Source organism: Schistocerca nitens, chromosome 1 (assembly GCF_023898315.1).
Source record: "Schistocerca nitens isolate TAMUIC-IGC-003100 chromosome 1, iqSchNite1.1, whole genome shotgun sequence".
NCBI lineage: Eukaryota > Metazoa > Arthropoda > Insecta > Orthoptera > Acrididae > Schistocerca > Schistocerca nitens.
The window spans coordinates 1,010,983,416-1,011,010,442 of record NC_064614.1 but is presented as its reverse complement, the minus strand read 5'-3'; the positions used below and the strand labels follow the sequence as shown (position 1 = coordinate 1,011,010,442).

General features: G+C 45.5%; 1 protein-coding gene across 3 annotated transcripts in view; it reads right to left on the bottom strand.

Annotated features, from left to right (window-relative positions):
* Positions 1 to 27,027, bottom strand: part of LOC126195693 (diacylglycerol lipase-beta-like) — a 903,756-nt gene that overhangs the window by 832,468 nt on the left and 44,261 nt on the right. Inside the window, exon 1 of one of the 3 annotated variants that reach the window (XM_049934324.1) lies at positions 21,672 to 21,798. The exons of 1 other annotated variant lie outside the window; for it this stretch is intronic. The gene's annotated coding sequence lies outside the window, so the exon portion shown is untranslated. Of the gene's footprint in view, positions 1 to 21,671; positions 21,799 to 27,027 lie in introns of those variants that run through there. One more of the 3 variants, XM_049934338.1, reaches the window with a different exon arrangement.

Below are 27,027 nucleotides of genomic sequence, written 5' to 3'. Positions count from 1 at the left end.
GAAAAGCGTGCAGGCCATCAGTAGGGAGTCGGCGCCTGAAGGCGACTTTCCCTCAAACCGGTTCGCCGTCTGAACAGTTGCAGCGCTGCCCGGGCACAGCCAGCCCACTTTCCGGGAAAGCCGCGGCCCGCGGGCGCCGCCGCCTGCCATACACCACGGCGTACAGTAGCCGCCGGGACAGTCCAGCAACTCACGTTATACAGACTTCCTTGTAACCACAGTTCCTCACTCAACAGGTATACTGTGGATATTTAAGCCTTCATCACTTTTCTTTCGTTATTACCTAAGCAGCAAAAATAACTATGTTCCAAAAAGTTTGCTTACGAAACGCACGTTCCGTCTTTCCTTTCTTCTTCTTTTGTTTCTTTCTTTTTTTTTAGATTCGTGCCTCAATCTGGGATAAACGGAATAGATATACTCACGTTCAAAAGAAAGAAAAAAATCCGAATGGCGTTTTACGACTAGAGATAGAACGTACATATTTAAAGGACACTTACATTAGTTTGTTCTGCAGAAATGATTAGCGTTTCAGTCACCTCGGTTCAGCATCTGCCGTGTTGCCTATAGGCCAGGATCCGCCATTGGCTTTGATAGTTTGTTCCAGGTGCGACGGTATTGACACATATGAGGCGCGAATGGAGTCCTGTGGCCGGCCGCGGTGGTCTAGCGGTTCTGGCGCTGCAGTCCGGAACCGCGGGACTGCTACGGTCGCAGGTTCGAATCCTGCCTCGGGCATGGGTGTGTGTGACGTCCTTAGGTTAGTTAGGTTTAAGTAGTTCTCAGTTCTAGGGGACTTATGACCTAAGATGTTGAGTCCCATAGTGCTCAGAGCCATTTGGAGTCCTGTGGTATAGTTGTTGTTGTTGGTTTAAAAGAGGGGGAAGGGATTAAACTACGAGGTCATCGGTCCCTTGTTCCTAATAAAACAATGCCACAAGTGTGAGAATAAAATGGACGAGACATATAACACAAAACAGAAAGAAAGGAAAACGCAAGAACGAAGGAAAGGCAACGAACCCTAAAAGGAACAAAGGAGGGCAAGAAAACAACAGAGACGCTAGAAACAGAAGAGAGTAAAACATGAAAGCAGACTACAGTGGCTGGCCAACCATGAGAATAAAAAGGGAAAGCCAGTCAATCTGCAATACATTAAAACTTCCACCCTAAAAGCACTAGAGTGGAGGACACGGAAGAACAAAGGCCATGCGCTAAAACCTACATAGAAGTATAAAAGCCACTCTCACGGATAACACTTAAAACTAAAGCTGCTGCTGAGGCATTGTCGCCCAACACCGAAGGTAGGGAGGGTGGGAAACTTGAAAAGTCCGCCGAAGAGCGGCTAAAAGTGGGCAGTGCAGCAAGAGGTGGACGACTGTCATTTGGGAGCCACGGCGACACAGAGTGGGTCCTCGCGACGGAGGAGGTAACCAAGCGTTAGCCACGTATGGCCAATGCGGAGCCGGCAGAGGACAACTGATTCCCTGCGAGAGGACCGCATGGAAGACTTCCACACATTCGTCGTCTCCTTAATGACACGCAGTTTGTTGTGCGTGTTGTTATGCAATTCCGTCTCCCAAAGCCTGAAAATCCTGCGGCGTAAAACAGAACGTAGGTCAGCTTCGGAGATGCCCATCTCCAGAAGCGGTTTCTGCGTCGCCTGTTTGGCCAGCCTATTGACAAGTTTGTTGCCTGGGGTTCCGACATATCCAGGGGTCCACACAAACACCACTGAACGATGGGACCGTTGCAGGGCATAGATGGATTCCTGGATGGATGCTACCAAAGTCCTGTGGTATAGCCACGCTGCACTCGCCTGGTTCCAAAGTTCGTCAGTGGGGGTTAACATTGGGTCACGGCGCTGCGCCCGTCATTTCACCACATCTCACACATTTTCGATTGGAGACAAGTCTGGCGATCTGGCGGGCCAGGGCAAAAGGCTGACACCCAGTGACACCAAGAAGTGCAGCGACTTGTCTTGCTGGCGTCTGGGGTGTTGTGCAGAGAGGGTATGGCTAAGAGTAACAGGAAGTCATTCACGTAGGTCACACTGGTCACAGTGCCCTGGATATGCACCAACTGTGATTTGTGGTTGTACCCGGTAGAACCCCACACCATAAGGCCTTGCGTTGGCGCTGTATGTCTTGTGCGAATGCAGTCGCTGTGATGTCGCTCCTCCTGTCTGCGGCGAACCAAAATGCGGCCGTCATTTTCAAACAAACAGAAACTGGTTTCGTCCTAAAACACCATCTTATGCGACTCCTATCGCTAGTGACGTCGTTCCATACACCATTGCCGTTTAGCATGTTTATGCACATTTGTCAAAGGTAGGCGGAGAAGTGGACGACGCGCACGTAAATCGTGCCGTAATAAACGGCGTCGGACTGTCACGCCTGATAGTGTATGATGTTTTCCACTGTTTTGTGTTGCGCCAGATACGACGAAGACGCAGGTGTCTGTCCTGCGACGGCATTCGGATGAAGTGCTGATCTTGACGGAGGGGGGGGGGGGGGGGTCTGGATGGTGCGACCTGACTCATCTCATAGTGTTCTACGGCCTTCCGTGAAGCATTCTGCACACACCCGTTGCACTGCCAAACACTTCGTCCCATACGAGCAGCAATTTCCCGGATGGATGCATCACATTCTCTCATGCCAACAGTGCGTCCTCTTGCAAACTCATTGGTTTGACCGTACGGTTCGCGCATACATCTGCGAGGCATCGTACATGTCACTGATCCATTACCTCCGCTTTATAGCTGGAGGCACATTTTACCGGTAGGTGGAGTTGCGCACGATATCGATGTTGACCTTGAACCCGCGGGCCGACGTGGTTCAAATGCTAATGATTTCTGCAGAACATGCTAATGAACATGTCCTGTTTTGTTCAAGGTGTTTTGTTTTTTCTGAGCATGAGTGTAGCAGTGATTCAAAGGGTATCTGCTTGTGTGTAAAGTACACTCTCTCCTACATGTTGATGAACAGTTAGCATGTCTATGGTGGCATTAATGATAACATCTGGAATTTCAGCAATTTAAATCGTCACTTCAAAATAATGACAAATTATGTCAGCACAGCTCTGCCACACGTAGACGCACTACAGTGAGATACGGCCAGAGAGGTAGATAGTACAGTATATAGTGTGGCTGTGGCACGTTATTCATCGCCCCTTGCGGTGCCACCGCGTCATGTCAGCCGCCATGTTTCAACAAGTCATTCTGCGGTTCTTTTGAAAGCGAGAGTTTTCGTGCATGTTTTTATAAGCTACACAATTGTTGAATTTCTTTTCAGAATCGCGCCTGCCGTGTGCTCAGAATATAAATGCACGATCTCGAAAAACATTTAGAGGTTGGGTTACATATTTTTACATTTGTTCTGTAACATTTCTGTGTTTTGTGTGCATTCATGTATTCGTTTACTTGTGTGATAAAGCATGCTTGATCAAGTCCTCCATGACATATAACTGAAGTCATATGGTATTCTGAAAATTTTGTGACGATAGAGAAGCCTTACAAAGGCTTGTATCACACTTCGTAACATTTTCGAAACGTCAGTAGCATAAGGTCATAAGTTTTTACTGTGACAGAACTGTTGGATGGAAGGTATCGTGAATTCCGTCTTTTTAGTGTGAATATTATAAAGTAAGTGGTTCAGTTTTTGACAGTTGCAATAGGCTTCACACTAATAATCGTTTTGATTGCTTTCTGAAAATTATAACTGAAGCGTGCTTCCACACTAGAAAGTATCGATTACAGACAGAGAGGCCAGTAATGTCCTTGAACAAACAGTTACCCGTTTTAAATTATAACTTCAAATTATAATAGTAGTCTTTTGTATGAAATTGAAACGTGCAACTTACTCGATGAAATGAACTTGGTGTACCTTCGTACATGGATAGTCATTTCGCAAAGTCTCGATCTATGTAATTAGCTGATGGTAAACTAACAGTGTAAACTGATGTAACTTAATTTTGTATAATTCAGGAGAAAGCCAGTTTAGCGAGGCCTGTCGTAAGTATTAATTTCATAAACACACGACCGTCCAACAACTTCGTTGTATACTAGACTGGTTGGATGGGGTTAGGTTGTAGTACACCTGACCCGTCAATATGAGTTTACGTACTTGATCCACGTAACAAACAGGTTATTTCAGTTACTTCAAATTCAAATTTAGCAATATGTGTACATACAATATAAATAAAAGCAAAAATTTTCCAGAAGGTTTTCTGTGATCTCTCTTCTCCATAATTTGTGGGTAACTCATATCCGAGCGAGGAGGTGGCGCAGTGGTTACCACACTGGACTCGCATTAGGGAGGACGACAGTTCAATCCTGGGTCCGGCCATTCTGATTTAGGTTTTTCGTGATTTCCCTAAATCGCTCCAGGCAAATGCCAGGATGGTTCCTTTGAAAGGGCACGGTCGGCTTCCTTCCCCGTCCTTCCCTAATCTGATGAGACCGATGACCTCGTAGTTTGGTCTCTTTCCCCCAAACAACCCAAACCCAACCAACCCAATCTTATAACTACAACTGCTTTTGGAATTTTTGCGTGTTGAATGTGTCTTCCGTATAGTAGAGGGTGTATTAAACTACACGAAGACAGTTCGTAAACTGAATTTTCCAAACCATGTCGTCACATTCTGAATGTCATGCAACAGATGCCTGGAAGTGGAGTATTTGTCAGCATGTTTTACCGCAGTTACAGTATATGAAGTGTTCGTTTCTCATAATCACAGTTAATTTCGCTTCCGGCTGCTAAACTAAAAGTTGGGCGTTATGTCGCAATTATCATCTGCCTCTATTCTGTATCACATTCCTTCCTTTTGACTTCCGAAAAAGTGACAGAGAGTTGTTCAATTTGCTTCAGTCTGGTGGCGGTGTTGCCCGTCTATGGTATTCTCCCTCTTTTGGCGACCGCCTCTGCAGAAGCAAGGCAAGACATGGCGGCACACGGGAGCCGGACGCTGTGATCCAGCCTCTTGCCGTAGCCCTTTTAAAGCCCCTGTCTAAAGCTGTGAGCTGTCGAAGAGCCGGCCATTTTCCGTACCGTGGAAAAAACTATAGCGTGTGGAACGAAAGAACTGGAGGATCTATGAGTACTGTCGATTCCGCCCGTATCGGACAGAAATTGCATGCGAGTAACGAAACTTTTCAGGCAGTAACGAAACGGTGCGTCGAGTCTCGTAGAACACTCGTAAGTGAGTAACGAATGCAACAGCACTAACAGAGATGGTGCAAGGAAAGAGTTGTGCATCGTCGAGAGCCTTACGAAATTCCGAAAGCCCACGTACTAAAACCAGACAGAAACATACTGCTTGCTCCAATATGTGTCCCGCCTAAGACCACGAGGCCACAACTGAAGAAATTAGAGCTCCTGCGAAGGGCTGCCGGCATTCTTTCTCCCGAGTGCCATCCGCGCATGGAACAGGAAGATGGAAAGATGCTGGTAGGTCTTTTCTCCTATCTGCAGTCAATCCTCTTTGGTTCCAGGTTCATAGGATCTAACGAAAAGTTATAGAATAACAAAGAGTTCGATTTAATGAAAATTAGACTTATCAATGTGGAATCATGAATAGGTCGAAACTAGAATACATGTTAAAAAATGGTACTGGAGTTTTAATAACAATCGCATTTCTTTACTGAAGTAAGCAAAAGGTAACGCAAATTATAAGAAAATCGAAATTTTCATTTACTTAATCATTTTATTCGCTTTAATATTTCAAAGGAAAGGCTCATACAGCTTTCCGAAAACATACGGTAACTTCAGTTTCGTTCATTCTTCCGTGCTGAACAAGCTGTCATCAGCGCTCGCATTTTCTGCAGAAATCAGCTAAAAAAACGACGTCTTTTCACAGTTAGTGAGCTACCCCTCATTACATCTATACTTATACTCGGCGAGCCATCTTACGGTATGTGGCTGAGGTTAGTTCGTGTATCACTGTCGCTCCCCCTTTTCCTGCTCCATTCGCGTACATAGCAGCAGCATCCGCAAAAAACCTTACGAAACTTTCGACGTTATCTACTAAGTCATTATCTATAGCGAAAAGTAATGGTCCTATAACACTCTCTTGGGACACAGCCCAAGTTACTTTTACATCTGAAGACATTTCTCCGTTCTGAATTACATGCTGTGTTTTGTTTACTGCTATGTGTTTCGTCACAGTCCCAGTTGGTCTGATATTTCGTACGCTCATATTTTTTCCGTGAGGCAGCAGGGCGGAACTGTATCGAACACCTTCCGGAAGTCTCGCAACATAGCACCTACTCGCGCGCCTGCCTGCTTTCTGTGTCTCGTGGACGAACAGAGCTAGCAGGATTTCACGCGAACGTTGGTTTCAGAATCCATGTTGATTCCTAGAGCAGATTTTTGGTCTCCACAAATGTCATAATACGAGAGCGTAAAGTATGTTCCAAAACTCTAGAACGTATCGACGTCAGAGCTATAGATCTACAGTTTTGTGCGTCTGTCAGACGACCCTTCTTGAAAACGGGAATTACCTGCATTTTTTTTTCCAATCACTGGGAACGATTCGCTCCTGTGGTGCTTGCTGTTATAAGAGGAGCACGTTCCTCCGACTACTCTGTGCATAATCGTATCAGGATCCTGTCAGCTCCAGTGGCAATCTCTCTGTCGAGCGATTTCAATTGCTTTTCTATCCCTTGGTCACTTATTTCGATAAGTGTCATTTTGTGGTTCGTGCGACGATTTAAAAAAGGAGCTACAGTCCGATCTCCCTCTTTGAAACAGTTTTGCAAAAAGACATTTAGTTTATAGGCCTTTTCTGTGCCATCCTCTGCTTCAGTACCACAACGTTCACAGCGTATCTGAACAGACGATTTCAGTCCATTCATTGATTTAACATACACCACTTACGATATTCTGTCAAGTCTAGCGGCGAACTTTTCAATGCCCAGGTTAACAGCGAATGGCTTAGCCTTTCTTTAATCATATTATCTTCGACAGATATTTTGTGAATAAAGTCGTCTTTATCTGCAGGGTCGTTCGGCTTCTGTCATCGTCAGATCTAAACTTAGAAATCGTAAAACAAGTTTCCTTGTCAGTGTCAGTAACACTTCAGTACGAGATCTTCAAGGTGTGGGAACTTCCCTCACCGGTTTCACTTCCTCCCTCCTGTTTTTCTGCTTGAGGACTGTAGACAGCAAGGGCAACGGAATCTCGAAACAATTCGCTACAATCTCTATTTCTCTTTTCCTCTCCACATTCCGCGATCACAATAACCTGCTTCTTTTCTGTGAAAGCCAAAGACGTACTTTTCTCGAGCTCATGTTTACAAATGATTTATGCACTATAGTAAGTTACGCGTTGTCACGAAGAACTGAACGACGGAATATTAGGTTGGTGCAAAAGTTCGTTGTGTTTTCCCATGATAACAGATACACGTAAGACAGACTTTAGTCATCAGTAATATATTATCTTTCAGTATTCACAAATTAATGGTTCAAATGGCTCTGAGCACTATGGGACTTAACATCGGAGGTCATCGGTCCCCTAGAACTTAGAACTACTTAAACCTAACTATCCTAAGGACATCACACACATCCATGCCCGAGGCAGGATTCGAACCTGCGACAGTAGCGGTCGCGCGGTTCCAGACTGAAGCGCGTAGAACCGCTCGGCCACTCAGCCGGCACTATTTACAACAGTGTTCCAACACTCGGGTAACTTTTAGATTCCGAGACTGTATTAACTACGTGGTTTTGAGGCGAAGAATTCGTCGACCTATGTTCGGAGAGCATTTTTGTGCGGAAAGGAAGTTCCTTGAAGGTTCTTCGATACAGAGCGAAAAAAGGTGAAAATCTGAGGGCGTAAGACCAGGTAAATAAAGGGGGCGTGGAGTGAATTCGGAGCCCAACACCTGTATAGTGTTTTTTGTCAGTACATCAGAATTCGACATATGGCCACCTGCTGATTTTTGTGATATTGGCTGGGAGCACTCGATTGTTGAACGTTTCTCACTGCACGTAAATGTAGCACGATCGTGGAAATATCATACACTACTGGCCATTAAAATTGCTACACCACGAAGATGATGTGCTACAGACGCTAAATTTAACCGACAGGAAGAAGATGCTGTGTTATGCAAATGCTTAGCTTTTCAGAGCATTCACACAAGGTTGGCGCCGGTGGCGACACTTACAACGTGTTGATATGAGGAAAGTTTCCAACCGATTTCTCATACACAAACAGCAGTTGACCCGGCGTTGCCTGGTGAAACGTTGTTGTGATGCCTCGTGTAAGGAGGAGAAATGCGTACCATCACGTTTCCGACTTTGATAAAGGTCGGATTGTAGCCCATCGCGATTGCGGTTTATCGTATCGCGACATTGCTGCTCGCGTTAGTCGAGATCCAATGACTGTTAGCAGAATATTGAATCGGTGGGTTCAGGAGGGTAATATGGAACGCCGTGCTGTATCCCAACGGCCTCGTATCACTAGCATCGAGATGACAGGCATCTTATCCGCTTGGCTGTAACGGATCGTGCAGGCACGTCTCGATCCCTGAGTCAACAGATGGGGACGTTCGCAAGACAACAACCATCTGCACGAACAGTTCGACGACGTTTGCAGCAGCATGGACTATCAGCTCGGAGACCATGGCTGCGGTTACCCTTGACGCTGCATCACAGACAGGAGCGGCTGCGATGGTGTACTCAACGACGAACCTGGATGCACGAATGGCAAAACGTCATGTTTTCGGATGAATCCAGGTTCTGTTTACAGCACCATGATGGTCGCATCCGTGTTTGGCGACATCGCGGTGAACGCACATTGGAAGCATGTATTCGTCATCGCCGTACTGGCGTATCATCCGGCGTGATAGTATGGGGTGCCATTGGTTACTCGTCTCGGTCATCTCTTGTTCTTGTCTGAACAGTGGACGTTACATTTCAGATGTGTTACGACCCGTGGCTCTATCCTTCATTCGATCCCTGCGAAACCCTACATTTCAGCAGGATAATGCACGACCGCATGTTGCAGGTCCTGTACGGGCCTTTCTGGATGCAGAAAATTTTCGACTGCTGCCGTGGCCAGCACATTCTCCAGATCTCTCAGCAATTGACAACGTCTGGGCAATGGTGGACGAGCAACTGGATCGTCACAATACGCCAGTCGCTACTCTTGATGAACTGTGGTATCGTGTTGAAGTTGCATGGGCAGCTGTACCTGTACACGCCATCCCAGCTCTGTTTGACTCAATGCCCAGGCGTATCAAGGCCGTTATTACGGCCAGAGGTGGTTGTTCTGGGTAGTGATTTCTCAGGATCTATGCATCCAAATTACGTGAAAATGTAATCACATGTCACTTCTAGTATAATATATTTGTCCAATGAATACCCGTTTATCATCTGCATTTCTTCTTGGTGTAGCAAATTTAATGGCCAGTAGTGTAGTTCATCACATTTATCAGCTCTCGAGTGCAATGACGCGGAAAATTGTGGATTAATGTATTTAAACGATTCTCATCAAATTCTAAATGTCTTCCTGAACATGGAGAGCCACTACTATCAAGACCACCCTCCTTAAAGCGAGAAGACCATTTTCCTGTCGTGCTCTCTCCACTAATATGTCGGAGAAGTTCCTATTTCTCCACTTGGCACTCCATTTTCCAGCGCCACAGATCCTCTTACTACCTCAAAATGACAAAATGGCAATATGTAAACTCAAACTGCAACAGTTAAGTACAAATAAAAAGTGACAATCGATAAATAAACCCATGGCAACCAGAATACCAACATGCAAAACTAAAACGCTACGAACTTATGCATCAATCTAATAATTATCTGAATAACTGACGAAATAATTCGAATTACCGTTACATAAATGCCGACTTCGAATTATCTGAGGGGCAGTCTGGCGTGATAATCGGTTCGATTTTTCGACTAAACGAAAACACACTGAATTTTTTAGATTTGTAGATGTTTTTTTCTAAGGGGCTTGACAACTAGTTTTACTGCAAGAGAAATTCGATTTATCGAGGTTAGAATTAGCAAGAGTGGACTGTACATTGTGGATCCCGAAACCCACACCGCAAGATGGCTTTCTAAGCACAGATGTATATGGCACAGGTGTAGATTGCGGACCGGAGATGATGTGAAAGTAACGGTTTTCATTCGTTTTGTCATGGCAGTGGTTTAGCGTAGCGTTTCTCAACTGCCGTCACGAATGCATGTCGGGTATGTCGCGAGATTTTTAATGTTTGAGGCCTTCTGCAGATAAAATATCTAGAATATAGAAATTAGCGCCAAATGGTTCTTGGAGTAGCCAAATTTGCAAGAAATTACCCTTAATTATATGTGATGGTACTCATAAAAATTTTAAAAAATGAATTTATGTCTTCTCTTTTTTGCATCTATGGGCAAAAAAACATGTAGGGGCATCGTGAAAGTTTGAAATGTAGTTTGGTGTGTCCCAGACGAAAGAAAGCTCGAGTATCGCAGATTTAGTGGATACTATTAGCTGTCAAGAGTAACCAAGTGACAGCAATTCGGAAATTCAAGACGCAGAGTGAGCTTTAATCTAATTTTCTTATAATATCGCAGTATAGTATAGAAACAAGCACTTTCGCGCAACTCAAAAATGTGTGAGCTGGTATAATTCTTGTTAACGACGTACCTTGGAGTCCCGAACGTCGGGTGTTATCCGCTCCCACAGATACCCCTCCAGAAATCATTGACGTGTAATCTGACTATACACTTAACTGACGTGCGTACACTGCGTACGAAATGCGTCACCCTTTATAGATAACTACAAAGAAAACAGACTGTTTAGTGAACCTGAGCTAATACGACACACATCTTTTCCAGTTAAGTGGTAAGTACTGGGAACAGCTTACGCAGAGAACTAGCGGTTGAGACCAGAACATTGTGGCGTATACTGAAGGAGTGGTGCAACCAAACCCAACTTCCTGTTATTTGAGACAACAATTGTTTATCATATATAGTTCTCCTACAAAAATAAATGATGACACAAGAATCTAATACATGAAAACTTGTGAGTCACGTGTAATATGGTGTAAGGTCAGGTAAAAACGAAAATTTGCAAAATTGTGTAAACTCGAGGAAATGGAATATCAATATTTAACAAACTTGCAACTCTTTCATAGAGGTACGTCACCAGATGTCATAACGATCGAGGTTTTCAGTGGTGGAGTACGATTCTAACATGTAGGCTAACAGAGTGGCTAAGAGGAGAGTACAGAGTAACATTGTGGTCCCAGATTTGTTTGACCAATGAGGGAGCGTCATGGAACCGGCAGGTGCTTCAAGATAATCTCCAGTTATTCCGCGAAAATCCGCTTACAAAGTTTCAAGCAAAGTACCAAGTCACAGGTACAGCTCTCCCCATTACGGATCGCTCCCGCAGTGACCGTTAATATAATGTTACCCTAACAGCAGCATGCGTAATGGTATTTGAGCAATAATTCTACACGTGGTACGTATGCGATCGGCGCGGAAAGAAAAACCAGCACGTGGTACTATGCTAACAAGGAAACATCACCAACTTGACTTCATATTGTAAGGAGCAAGAAGCGCATTTGCGAGACATGTCCCCAGAAATCCCAAGCGAAAATCTGGGCCATGATTTTGATAGTACGCATTTATGAACGTCTGAAAGCACAGCTTTTAAACTGTCGTGCACATCGTTTGTTTGTCACTCGCTCAGACCCATAACGGCCGCATAACGCTCGAGCACGAAGTACTGTACAGCGGAGTAAGAGGTTTATAAAATACTGTTTTGACTCTAGTACCACGCTTTGTTCAGTGTGTAAAAATGCGCAGTTTATAACCTGTAGCTGGTGTCAGATATCTCTTTGCCAGAACATTTTTATGTCGTAACTGATAAATGTAGCGTAAAATTAAACAAATTGTTGTGTCATTAAAGAATTAGCGTAGCGGTATTTAACTATTAACATCGCTGTTGTGCATCAGTTTCTTCGGCTTTTAAAGCTGATTGTTACACTGAAGAACATTTGCAAGAGATATGCTATTATTCAAAGTGACTGGTATGATTATATTGTAAATAGAAAATCATTTATGTTATTCCATAACAGTTCTTCAGTTACTTAGGTTTATTGATTTTTTTTATTTTGATGTGTATATATATCTACAGAAATCAATACGAGAATGTTAAAATAATATTGAATGTACATGCGTGAAGCTAACACACTACATTACTTATTATTTTTCGAGTAGAATAACATGTATTCTCGAAAAAGATTTCAAAACACGTTGGGCAGATGTGACCACCTCCCTCTCTGTTGCTCGCCCCACGCCTTCAACATTCCGTGAATAGGAGGGCTCTTGTTGTTATTCCGCCCTACACTACCACGAAGATATGTCAGTGACAGTACTTCGCGCTTGGAATTGGACACGTGCAGTGGGGCGGAAGCGAGTGAAAAACAAACGGTTCACAAGTAAGTTTAAAAGCTGTACATTCAGAATGTCATAACTGCATACTATCAGAATTACGTCCCAAATTTTAACGCGGAATCGATTGCCTAGGCTGGTATCTCACAAGCGTGCTTTTTTCTCCTTAAAATGTGAGGTCAAATTGGTGATGTCTCCTTGTACGTACCCACTGCCATGCACTTCATAGTGGGTTTCAAAGTATGGATCTAGATGTAGATGCTTATGCTGACACTGATGATGGCAATGCCGCGAAATGTGCTGTGGTGATTAATACAAAAAGTGAGAAACAGTAAATAGATTTCTTTATGAATTAACACAAACACAAAGGAATTAAAGATATTAGCTTCCAGTGGGCATTCCAATTACAAAATGATCTACAGAGAATTAGTGTATGGTGCGAAAAGTGGCAATTGGCACTAAACAAAGAAAAGTGTGAGGTCATCCACAGGGGTACTAAAAGAAATCCGATAAATTTTGAGTATACGATAAATCGCACAAATCTAAGGGCTCTCAATTCGACTAAATACCTAGGAATTACAATTACGAGCAACTTAAATTGGAAAGACCACATAGATTATATTGTGGGGAAGGCAAAACAAAGACTGTGCTTTGTTGACAGAACACATAGAAGATGCGACAAACCCACTGAAGAGACAGCCTACATAAGACCTGTCCGTCCTTTGCTGGAATATTGTTGCGCGATGTGGGACCCTCACCAGGTAGGATTGACGAAGGACATCGAGGGAGTGCAAAGAGGGGCAGCTCGTTTCGCGTTATCGCGCAACAGGGGTGAGAGTGTCACTGATATGATACGCAAGTTGGGGTGGCAGTCACTGAAACAAAGGCGGTCTTCTTTGCGGCGAGATCTATTTAAGAAATTTCAATCACCAACTTTCTCCCCCCCCCCCCCCTACGTAGGGAGAAATGATCATGATAATAAAGCCGGCCGAAGTGGCCGTGCGGTTAAAGGCGCTACAGTCTGGAACCGCAAGACCGCTACGGTCGCAGGTTCGAATCCTGCCTCGGGCATGGATGTTTGTGATGTCCTTAGGTTAGTTAGGTTTAACTAGTTCTAAGTTCTAGGGGACTAATGACCTCAGCAGTTGAGTCCCATAGTGCTCAGAGCCATTTGAACCATGATAATAAAACAAGAGAAATCAGAGCTCGAACGGAAAGATTAAGGTTTTCCTTTTTCCCACGTGCCATTCGAGAGTGGAATGGTAGAGAAATAGTATGAAAATGGTTCGATGGTGTGAATTGCAGAGTAACCATGTAGATGTAGATGTAGACGTTGATTTATAGAAACAGGGCAAGGTGAAAATTTGTGCCGCACCAGGATTTGAATTCGGGCCTCCTGCTTACTGGACAAATGCGCTGACAACTCAGCTCTCTGGGCACAGTGGTCCCCACAACCGCTCGGTCTACCCTAGCACGCCTCCGTCACACCCATATTCTCAACTTATACCACACACTACTGATGTAATGCCCCCACTGATTAGCCTCATTGCTCGCGGTACCTCGCCGATTCCCGTAAGAGTCTGAGCTTGGTGTGCATCTGCACTGAATGCGTCGTTTGGCGTCGTCGCCTTAATTATGTTCGGATACAATACTACTAGTGTCCAACTTGACACAGTCAATTCGTTTAAATATCTGGGCGCAACGTTTCAAAGCGATACGAGGTGAAGCGAAGATCTGAAAACTCTGGCAGGGAAGGCAAATAGTCTACTTCGGTTTATTGGGAGAATTTTAGGAAAGAGTAGTTCACATGTAAAGGAGACCGCGTATAGGACGCTGGTGCGATCAAATTCTTGCTTTTCGACCACCTTCTAAGATTAAGGCCCTGTTGGCGTCCGTAAAAGTGATCTTGGTTTGCGTAAGGCTGGTGTCTATCGTATTCCTTGCAGTTGTGGCATGTCATATATTGGTCAGATAATCAGGACTGTGGAAGAATGGTGTATTGAACATAAGCGTCACACACGCTTACAACAGCCGAGGAAATCCGCTATTGCAGAACATTGCCTTGACACCGGTCATCCTATGGAATACAACAATACGGAGATTCTGGCTTTCGCGTCCAGCTATTGGGATAGTGTTATTAAGGAAGCTGTTGAAATCAAATTATCAAGCAACGTTATAAACAGAGATGGTGGATTTTGTTTAAATGCTGCTTGGAATCCGGAACTGCCTCTCATCAAAAATCAAGAGGGACAGAATTTGTGCTACCTCATCTGTTGATTAATAGTCACTATCGATATTTCTGATGCTGGTTATCTTTGGTTGTGTGTTGACTCTGCGGTTACGTGTTCTGTGTGTGGTATCTTCCTTGTTCTTCCTCTGTGAACCGAGGTATTAAATATCCTTGCACATTGCTTCCTCATTGCAGTTGTGCCTTGAGAATGGCAGGGTGTGCTCCTGCCGAAATATCGGCGGTGGTCGACGACGTCACCCGGCAGCAAACCCGTAAGTTATTTGAACATTCAACTCGCCGGGAAAAGTTAAGGTCTCAAATTCTTGAGTACTGTTAGAGTGTTTGGGATCTGTACCAGGTCGTATTGAAGGAAGGTATCGAAGCAATTCAGAGGAGGGCTGCTATATTTGACACCGGTAGGTTCGATCGAATCGTGTTACGGACATGCTTCGAGAGTCAAATGGTAATCCCTGGAAGGAAGGCGGCGTTCTTTTCGGGAAACACTTTTGAGAAAATTTAGAGAACCTGTAGCTCAAGTTGAGTGCCGACCGATTCTGCTGCCACCAACATACATTGCGCATAAGCACCACGATGATAAGATACGAGAAATTCCGGGCATACGGAGACGCGCAGACAGTCGTTTTCCCTCGCTCTACATGCGAGTAGAACAGGAGGGGAAATGACAAGCAGTGGTACAGGGTGTCCTCCGCCGCGCAAGTTACGTGGCTTGCAACGTATCTATGTAGATGTAGATGTAGAATTATGTATATGTGGTGCCTGTTCTTTCCGTACTGTTGTGCCGACCACTGTGTCCGGATGGCATAGTGGTCAGCTCAACTGCCTAGTAAGTAGAAGACCCGGGTTTGAATGCCACTCTGTCCCAAGTTTTCAAGCTGTCCCATTGATGTAAACCAACGCCCACTGGCAGCTAATGTCTTTAGTGCCTTTGTGTCTTAATTCATAGTGGCTGCAGGAGCAAAGTTGTACCTGTTCTCTCAGACACAAAAAATATAAATAATTAACACAAAGTTGTTATTTGGTGGTTTAAAGAAGATCAGGTAAAATATGAATGTGATATTGCATCAGAGCACCCGCATCCGCAAAGTTATTCTCGATTTTTATGCTATCAGTATTTAGATTTTGAAATGTTGCTCAAGTAACATTTTAACAGTATCTTAATCCTTCTGCATCAGACATCATTATATCGCTGTTTCTCACATCACGCTGCCTTCCATCTTCTAAACTAGTGTGACATCCTTCTTTTTGCTCATCTCTCATCTGAGTGGATTGATGCGGCACGCCACGAATTCCTCTCCTGGCAAACCTCCTCATCTCACAGTAGGACTTACACCCAGTGTCCTGGGCGTGTTCCAGTCTCTGTCTTCCCCTGTACTTTTCTCCCTCCCAGCTCCCTCGATATCTCCCACACATTCCTCTCCTCGCCGACTGTGCGGAGAACCTCCTCATGTATTATCAGTCCATCTAATTTCCTACATCCTTCTATGGTACCGCACCTCAAACGCTTCGACTCTCTTCTTTTCTAGTTTTGCCATAGATCATGATGTTATGTGCCACAACTGAACGAAAGCCTAACCAGTTTACCCCATTCGAAACGCCAGAGAAAAAGAAGCACACGCGTCTGACAGCTTTCTCATTTGTGGCAACCAACTATCCTAGTCAAGAATGTTAACTGTATATCTGATAATTTTCTTGAAGTATTTATGTACTTGGTTTATCGGGGCAGACATGATCAGGAGTGCAGCTGATGTAAACCAAACATGCTATAAAAATGGTGAAACGCGTAGGTGTTAAGGAAAGCAATACTAAGATAGCGGCAATGACTTCTGTGAAAGGACTCCATACAAGGCGTAAATCCACATAGATAGTTCTGCGTTCATAGAATAACTGAGAAAATTCAATGAAATTAGCGTTTTATATACTAGTGATACTTGGTGCTACTTCAGGCTATCTGTACCGATTTCAGAAACTTTAGCGAAAATTATAAAATATCCTGCGTACAGTAAATACATAAAACGAGTCTGTAACGGGATAAACAAGAAAGATTTCAGGCCTAAGGCAGAGAATGAATGGACAGCAGTCTTAAGAGATGGGGACGCTACATGCAACAAGATGACACTGCGCAGATCTGTAGAACAAACATGTGATTTATGAAATTAGGAGCCAAGATCGGTTGATGTGAAATAGTTTTTCATTACCGATTGGACAGTAACTAGGTGTCATCTTCAGATTCTCAGATCTACAACGTACGGATGGAATGACGTTAGTGTAGTACCAGTTATACGCAAGGAACCTCATTATCTGAATAATAATTGTTGTAGGATCGTGCAGATTACTACACTAACGTTATTCTAGCTGCAAATAATAGATCTGAGAATCGGAGGATAACAGCAAGTTACTGTCGAAACTGTTCATGAAACAACCTGCCAACTTGGCAACATTAGACCGTGCCAATGACATGTGCTGGCTTAAGAGAGCCAGCTTAAGTAAAAATGTCTGTTAGATTTCAGTTTCGACAGCACCTGGTCACAACAGTCAAGATTAGGTATTTTGTGTACGATAAATTTATTAATAGTGCATAACAATGTTTCATTCTGACAGCATGTTAATTCTGTAAATATTAGCTGTTCTTACCGCATTGTAATCACCTGTTTCGACAATCTCCTGACAATTGATCAGGGCCGTAAGTATTTTATTCAAATGTTTTACGTTTTTATGTTATACTTTCTGACATGTTCCACACCCACGAGAAACATGTCTGTGACTGATGAGAGACGGAGTAGAAACGAAAGCTTGATCATTGAGTCGAACCATTTGATGCTCCGAACAGGCCACTAAAGACCGAGGCATTCGGAAATAACGCGAAGCGCGGAAGAAGATTTATGTGAAGTATAGTGTTTTTATTGCTGCGGAACAGCGAGGTAAAGAAGAAAGGTGTAGTATAACTAGCAGAAAATGCCCAGTCACAAGAAGAGAGAGAGCCGGATTAGCTCGCAATCGCAACTTACAATTAGTATGTCAATGAAGTGCACGTGTCATCGATTGCTGTGTTAAACTATTAAAAATGTTAAGAGGCCCGTTGATGAGCTTAGAAGATGTTTTTGCTAATCCGGATAGTATCTACCGCACTTGCTCAGTTCTAGCCGGTTCTTCCTTGTTCCACGCCACCAGCTGCTGTTAGTAGTGATCTAGCAGGAAGGGAGCGAGCCACTTATCCACGCGGTGTAAATAATGACAGCTGCCGGCGCAGCCACACATAGCGTCCCGTGTGAGTCAGGTGACACGACCTAGAAACGAACAACGGAATTCAATTTCTAGGACAGATTTATTTATGTATTCGTTCGGCACCTACAAAGGTATTCATAACGTAATGTATTAACGAAAATATTCTGATAGCTCTAAACTGATTTACAATATTCTTTACATATGTTCTTATAACACTACACAACATTACAGATATTCTTGAGCCAGTCTATGGCTGAATCGGACAATCTGCGTACGTTCGTCAGATCACCCTCTTAGCCACGCACTTGACACACAAGTAAATGGACCATTGATTGGATTTCCCCGCACTCACATTTAGTACTGTGAATCCATCGACCTCCTTGCTGGGCTCGTCCACCAAATATCGATTGTTATGTCCACTTACACCCAATTGTTCACCAAGCTGTCTTGAATCGATGTCTTGCAGTTCTTCGCCGACTTTCCATAAAGGTAAGCTGGATTCAATTTTGTCTGTAGCTGCTAGGTCTTGGTGTATATGGAGTTCCAGGTGTCTACTTTCATTACCAACTCGGCATCAGTACGGAATGGTAGTACCACTATGCCGAGGCTGTCGTTGAATCATACTATCTCTGTGTTCATTATCGTGGAGGTGCTAGTCTTACTGCATCGTCTGAGAGTTCCTGTCGAATTTGGAGAAGAGCAAATGACGAGATGAAACACGATATACTTTACGTGCTCTGCTAGCAAGTGCTGTCCGAGAAACGTGCGCCTCCTGCTTCTAGTGGCCGTCGGACACAAACTTAACGCATTTTCAACCCAGTGTGTACTCCGATAAAAATAAAGGATGGTTAGAGATGAAGTGGAGTTAATACTGGACCAGTATGAAGTAGGGAATCAAACTCGGTCCTTTAAAGGAAGTGAGAAACTTAAATTCGGATATGAATTTCAGCATTGTCTCTCCAGAATTCAAGTTTAGTGGCGTGACAGATGCGCCACTATCAAAAGAATCAGAATCCCCCGTCATGAGTACAAAATTATTAGAGGACCGTCCGCGCATAAAACAGCTACTCGAGTTGATTTATTGCCTTAAAATGTATGTTCTCTCATGAGAAACAAGGTTTCAAGACCCAGTAATAAGTGAGAAATCTAGGAATATACTAGAGCCCCCTCTCGCATAGACTACTACGCACACGCGAATGAAGCGGGCAGAAATCTTCGCCGTGCACTTCTCAGAGGTTTGCAGAGTTCACTGAGGTTGCAGACAATTTTCAAGTGACCTCTGGCCTATCATCGAATGGTGACGTAACGCAAATACTTCACGAGTTATGTGTATATCGTAGCCAAAGTTGCGTTGGCATCGAAGAGTCCACAAGTTTCCGTAAAACGATCTGTTAATTACTTTGCTTCATACTGTCTTATCACTCCGGTTATGATAAGCGTCGTCCAAAAGCTTCTCACAACCTTCGGGTTCGGATGAGAGTTGATCCTGCAAGTGGCGTCATCTGATGAACCTGCTGTAGCTTGATCATGATAGAATGAATACAGGGTTGGGAAAATAAAAGTGGCCCGGACGAGTCGACGTGAATGTATGCAATAACCACACCCCCTGACACCCAATAGGATGGATTAACTACCCTTACAGCCGGCCGAACCTTGGAGCACGTTTGCACAATCTCCACGCCTGAAAAGAGTTATTAGCAGAGATCAGTCTGGTCGCGGCTTAGCTGGCCACCCAGGTCACCTGATCTATAAGTGTGCGATTACTTCGTGTGGGGAGCCTTCAAGTCTAAGGTGTATCGCAACAACCGTCATAGTCTTCAAGAAATGCAGCAGAACATTTCGGATGAAACTACAGCAATTCCAGCAGTCCGGTTTTGTTCCACTTTCAGCAACTTGATAACTGGGAGCCAAAAGCGGCAAGAAATGAATGGTGGTCACTTTCAACATCTACTATAGTCAGATTAGTACAGTATTTCCTTTCCTCTACTGTGTTTGCAAGTACCCTGAAACTCTGTTCTCGGGACCACTTTTTTTTTTGCCCCACCTTGTATTTCGAGAGACTAAGGCGCCGATTGTTTGCTGCATCCGCCCGTAACATCTATTTACACCACAGTCGCAGTATTCAACAACGGTCAGAATGAACAAGACAAATTTACACGGACATTCGACATACGTTTGTATGGAATACCTCAGTGAGTGAAAATCACAAATTAATTACTTTACAAGCACCTGTCGGGGAGTCATATACACATGGCTATAATGACCTAACGTTCCATAAATAGGGATACCATTAGGGACGTAGCAGTAACTGTTTAGGGAAGTAGCGTCACAGGCACCCACCACAGTCTTTCAGTAGGAACTGTCGTGTATTCGCAGGAATTGGAAGCTACGGAAGGAAGGCTATCGAGGAAGGTCAAGGATGAGATGCTATGTCGCAACGCTCCCTGGATACTGAGGTAGCCACAATGTTTAGCTTTAGTTTTCAGCTTTACTTCTGCTCGGCTACTGTCTTTGGCGAAGTAAGTCAACATTACTACTCATCATTTACAAGCAATGATCCTGATTATATCGAGCGTCACAGCTGAAAAAGTTAATGATTAGTAAAACATTTTATTGTGTCATTCGTTGAACATCTTCAGGTTGCCACACTATTTATCTTATGACTTCAGCACAACTCGGCAACCTGAAGATTTTCAACGTACGAAACTGGTCGTAACACAATAAGCGTGTAATAATACAGATGAGGTGGTTTTGATTAATCATTAATGCTGAAAATGGGACAGACTTCCGTCTGTTGTGCCACAGTCTCCACATATATTCCCTTCTTGAGTAATACGCTACGGATGGACCATTTTGCAACAATGAAAACAACGATCGTCATAATGGCTCTCTGATAAAGAGTTGGCAGAAAAGTAAACTTTCTCGCTCTGCTAGAACGTTGTATACCCAACTATTTCTGCTAAAAATAGCGTAAGCTATCAATATAAGTTCGTTGGCTTCCACGGCCGGTGGGATTTTGAATAAAGTAATTTTGGGTATTGGGCCGCGTCATTGTAAACTACTAAAGCAACTAACTGCCGACATTTCAACTGACTTGCTGCGGTCCTCTTCTGCGCGGTTCAAACTACTAAAGCAACTAATTGCCGACGTTTCAGCTGATTTGCTGTGGTTCTCTTTAGAGCGGTTGACTGAACCGCTCTGAAGACGACCGCAGCAAGTCGGTTGCAACGTCGGCAATTAATTGCTTTAGTAGTTTACAAACAAGCGACCCAAAATCCAAAATTATTTTACTCAAAATAAAATATCAGAAGTTCGAAAAAACGCATAGTTGTGTTATGACATCTTTATAATGTATTGTGTGCTGAATAAATGAACAAAATCTGTCCTTTGTTTGGGGCAATTACAGAGTGGTATGCACGTGTGAAGATGGCACAAGTACATGTTTGATACAAAAGGTTTCGATAGAAGCAATATTCTGGAGGATGACTGAACCAACATGCACTAAAAAAAATTGAGGACTTAGGTGACAAAAATTGTATAAAATAAAACTGTCTGCTACTAACATCGATTGTACTATTTGGAAATCGTGCCTTCTATCCGGCCATAATGCCATACGATCATTTTATCGCAGAAAAGGTCGCTAATCTGCTGGCTGTCTTACGGAATGGCAGAATCTCAAGAGCAATCATTCACCGAATACTTGACACCAATCGCAGCTGGGTGACGAGTCGACACACCAGAAATAAGCGAAAGGAGTAGTGACAGATGAGAAAGTCGACCCTACCTGTGCTGCAGAGGTGCATTCTTTCTTACCTTGACAGTTCAGGTGGGAACGATGCTGGTGGTGAAGATACGAGACTGCTGATCACAGAACACAACCCACAGCAAGCGCACACACGGAACCCGCCCCCTGTGTTCGGGCGCAGCGCGTGTACTGCCGCGCTCTGACAAAGTAGCAACGACACGCTTGCGCCAGTGGGCGGCGCAGCAGAGCGCTCTTGCGGCCCGTGGCGGAACTGACAGGCCGCATGGTTGTGGGCTGTGGATGAGGGAAGAGTACGCTTCGTTACGCGGTATCGCTGTACTGCCTTCCGAAGCAGTCTCTGCAAACGTATCAGAAACTTACCTCGAAGAACGTCAATATCAAAAACCGTTTCTTCGAGTAAGAACACACGATTCCTACAATTTATTTTAAGAGTTCCCAATTATTGGTTCAGTATCTACATTTTTAACACACATTTATTTCTTTTTCTTCAATAGCCCTTCGAGAGAGTTCAACGAAGATGATATAATATACAGCTCAAAAAGAGTTAGGGGAACACGTTTATCAACGTCCGGTGAGTTACATGTACTTTGATATAGGTGCTAGCTGTGTAGTTTGAGATCGTCTTCAATGAATTCGCCATCTGTCAGCTGAGCTATGCATTAAGTATCAGACGACATCTTAGAAGGAAATGAGTACCGGTGCCCCATCGTTCGCTAGTGAGGTACACAGACGGCAGTTGGCATTTGTGGAAGTTGCATTCAACGGATCACGTGCAGTGCAACATTTTACTGCAACGCTAGCTGCAATAGTTTGATCAACAAAGGACTAAGTTTTTGTCGTGTTGCTGCTGACACCAGTGTCTCTCCATCTGTCACCCACAGGTTGTGAACACGATATAGTGACACAGGTCAGCACATATGGTGAGTCGGGTAAGGCCGCTGACGCATTACCACAAGACGCGAAGACCGATATCTGGCCATTTCTTCCTTGCGGCGTCGTACGGCTACCGCCAGAGCGCCACAAGATGATCTCAGAGGGACCACTGGAGCCGCTGTTGTAAAAAAAAAATAGCTCTGAGCACTATGGGACTTAACTGCTGAGGTCATCAGTCCCCTAGAACTTAGAACTACTTAAACCTAACTAACCTAAGGACATCACACACATCCATGCCCGAGGCAGGATTCGAAACAGCGACCGTAGCGGCCGCGCGATTCCAGACTGTAGCGCCTAGAACCGCTCGGCCTCTCCGGCCGGCCACTGTTGTCAGCCAGACTGCAAGGAACGCATTACGAAGAACGATCTTGCGACCCAGACGTTCTGTTCTAGTATCCTACTTGACACAACATCTCGCTGCTCGCCTTCAGGTCTACCGTTCCCGTGCAATTCGCAACTTCGTCACTGGGGTAACGTGTTATTCACAGGCGAATGCAGGTCTCCTCTGACGCAAGGTGATGGCCGTGTTCGTGTGTGGAGACGCAGTTGCGAGGGGTACCTTCCAAATGTTGTTCAGGAAATCGACAGAGTCGGTCAAGGTTCTGTGATCGTGTTTTGGCAGGCATCAGTATAGCAGCCGTACGGATCTCATCGTTACCCGTGGTCGCCTCACCGCCTCTCAGTACATCGAACAGGTCCCGTTGGACCTTGTGGTGGCTGATGCACCCGGCGGTGGCCCTGAATTCCTTCTCATTCACAATAATGATAGGGTTCATATGGCGGGCGACTCCAGCAATGACTTGCGAAGCCTGGACGTTGGAGCAATGGAATGTCCAACAGTGAGTCTCGACCCAAACCCCATCGAATATGTGTGGGACAAGCTCAATGGAGTATGACAGACGCCCAAAGTCATCCACTTATTCTTTTGAGCAATGAAATTCAATATCGGCATGCACGAATACAAGAATCAATCATGGTCTTATAAACACCTTGACATTCTCGACCAATGTCTTGTAAAGGCCAAGTTAAGTACAAAGATAGTCAGTTTACAATGAATTGTGAGATGTTGTTGTTGTTGTGGTCTTCAGTCCAGAGACTGGTTTGATGCAGCTATCCAAACTACTCTATCCTGTGCAAGCTTCTTCATCTCCCAGTACCTACTGCAACCTACATCCTTCTGAATCTGCTTAGTTTATTCATCTCTTAGTCTCCCTCTACGATTTTTACCCTCCACGCTGCCCTCCAATACTAAACTGGTGATCCCTTGATGCCTCAGAACATATCCTACCAACCGATCCCTTGTTCTAGTCAAGTTGTGCCACAAACTTCTCTTCTCCCCAATCCTATTCAATACTTCCTCATTAGTTATGTGATCTACCCATCTAATCTTCAGAATTCTTCTGTAGCACCACATTTCGAAAGCTTCTATTCTCTTCGTGTCCAAACTATTTATCGTCCATGTTTCACTTCCATACATGGCTACACTCCATACAAATACTTTCAGAAACGACTTCCTGACACTTAAATCTATACTCGATGTTAACAAATTTCTCTTCTTCAGAAACGCTTTCCTTGCCATTGTCAGTCTACATTTTATATCCTCTCTACTTCGACCATCATCAATTATTTTGCTCCCCAAATAGCAAAACTCCTTTACTACTTTAAGTGTCTCATTTCCTAATCTAATTCCCTCAGCGTCGCTCGACTTAATTCGACTACATTCCATTATCCTCGTTTTGCTTTTGTTTATGTTCATCTTATATTCTCCTTTCAAGACACCGTCCATTCCGTTCAACTGCTCTTCCAATTCCTTTGCTGTCTCTGACATAATTACAATGTCATCGGCGAACCTCAAAGTTTTTATTTATTCTCCATGGATTTGATTCCTTCACTGCTTGCTCAATATAGAGATTGAATAACATCGGGGAGAGGCTACAACCTTGTCTCACTCCCTTCCCAACCACTGCTTCCCTTTCATGTCCCCCGACTCTTATAACTGCCATCTGGTTTCTGTACAAATTATAAATAGCTTTTCGCTCCCTGTATTTTACCCCTGCCACCTTCAGAATTTGAAAGAGAGTATTCCAGTCAACATTGTCAAAAGCTTTCTCTAAGTCTACAAATGCTAGAAACGTAGGTTTGCCTTTCCTTAATCTATCTTGTGAGATACACGCCCAAATTACAATGCGTGAAAACAATTCCATTATCAACCATGCATGTTTGTCCAGAGTACAACATGAAGCGTTTATTTTGGTGCAAATCTGGTACCGCGCGCCGCGGAATTTGAATCCGCGCCAGACGTCATGGCCGGCCGAAGTGGCCGTGCGGTTAAAGGCGCTGCAGTCTGGAACCGCAAGACCGCTACGGTCGCAGGTTCGAATCCTGCCTCGGGCATGGATGTTTGTGATGTCCTTAGGTTAGTTAGGTTTAACTAGTTCTAAGTTCTAGGGGACTAATGACCTCAGCAGTTGAGTCCCATAGTGCTCAGAGCCATTTGAACCAGACGTCATGGACGTCGAAGTCCATAGAGGTCTCTGCACCATCGCGTCGTAAGATGTGGCGGCGCGCGCCTCCTGGCCCGCTTTTACTGTGGGGGCGCCACCGTGGAACACGTAGTCCCAGTGGACAATAGCGGCGCCCCCGATAGTGTACCTAAGCGCCTGCCTCACGCTCAGCCAGAAACAATAAAGGAAAAAAAAAAAAAGCTCAGCCAGCATCTCCGGCGGTACTCCTCAAGGTTACCGCCCTTCGATTGTGCCATTCCAGCACTAATCGAAGTGCTAGGTTTTTCAGGTGCCAGCCAGCCAGCCAGCCAGCAGCAGCAGCAGCAGCAGCAGCAGCGGTCCCGGTCCCGGTCGGCAGCAGCGGTCCCGGCCAGCAGCAGCAGCAGCAGCAGCGGTCCAGCGAGCCAGCCAGCCAGCCAGCCAGCCCTCCTGCAGCAGCAGCAGCAGCAGCGGTCCATCCAACCCAGCCCAGCCCAGCAGCAGCAGCAGCGGCAGCGGCCCCGTCCGCGGCAGCGGCAGCAGCAGCTGCGGCATTCCTGCCACCCGTCGTCGCCGTCAGCGCCAGCGCCGGCAGCGTGGGACTCTGATCTTCGTCCGTTTTCGTCTTCCTCCGTCTCCGTCTTCGTCTGTCCCCAGTTTTTGTCCTTTCTTTTTCGTCCTGTGCGTTTTTGTTTCTCCGTGTCATGTCAGCCCCCACCACCACTACCACCACAGCTATAGTTTATACTTCCCCCCTCCGCCGCTACCACCACCATAACATGGTGTGCCCAGTCCCACACCCCTCTTTCCATCCCGCCTCTTCTCACTCTCCCTTCGCCCTCGCTCTTTGTCGCCCCCTCTCCTGCTTCTTCCTCCCGCTCCTCTCCCTATGATCCTTTCCCCCCACTCCCCCAGCCTGTCACTGCAGCTCCATCTAGGGTGGTGGCCCATCGGGCCCGTGCCCAACTCTCCCTATCGCCTTCGCCATCATCGCCACCACCGTCGCCGTCGCCTTCACCGTCACCATCTCCATCTCCAGCGCCGACTGCTGCGTCCACGCCGGGACCTGCCATTTCCCACCACCTCCCTATAGCTCCGGTCCCTCATATCACCACCCACCCTTCTGCCGCCGTTAAACGCCCTTGTGGCACCACCACCTGCTCCGCTCCCAAAAAGGCCCCGCTCCATCCTCCTTCCCCCCCCCCCCCCAGGATGCCATGGATGTCTCCCTGCCTGGCCCTGCTCCCTCCGCCTCCTCCTCCACCTCCTCCTCCTCCCCCCCTCTTTCTACAAATACCTCCACTCCCGTCCTGATCCTTCCCTTCTCGAGGCCCGGAATCTCTCCCTCCTCCTCCGCCAACACTTCCCTGATGCCCCAACTCTCTCCTCACTCCCAGACGGGATTCCGTTCTCATCTCCTCCCCCAGCCCAACCCTCCATACTGACATCCTCTCCCGCCTCCCCATCACCCGTTTTGGCCCCAACGCCTCCCTCACCCCTGCTCCTTCTCCGTCTCCTACCCGCCAACCCCACCCCCTGCGTCACCCGCCGACCCTCACCGCCGTGATCACTTCGGAGGAGGTGTTGGCGGAGCTCAAGGCGCATCCCACGCTGGAGGTGCGGGCAGTCCGCCGCATTTTCAACTCGGCCGGCCCCACCCGCCTTATGCAGGTTTTCTCCAAGGACGCCCCCTCCATTGACCGTCTCCTGAAGGAGGGTGCCCTCCTCTTCAACCAGCGCTACAAGATCGACCTCTCCCGTACCCCTCCTCAATCCCTGCGCTGCCAGAGGTGTCTGCGCTATAATGCACACCCAACAGCCAAGTGCCACGAGGCCCCCACCTGCCTGCATTGTAGGCAAGCGCACTTCCTCCGGCAGTGCCCTAACCTTCAATCCCCTCCCTCCTGCAATACCTGCAATCTCCCCCATCCCATCTACTCCCAAAAGTGTAAAGCCCGGCCCCCTCCGACCACTCCTGAACTCACCA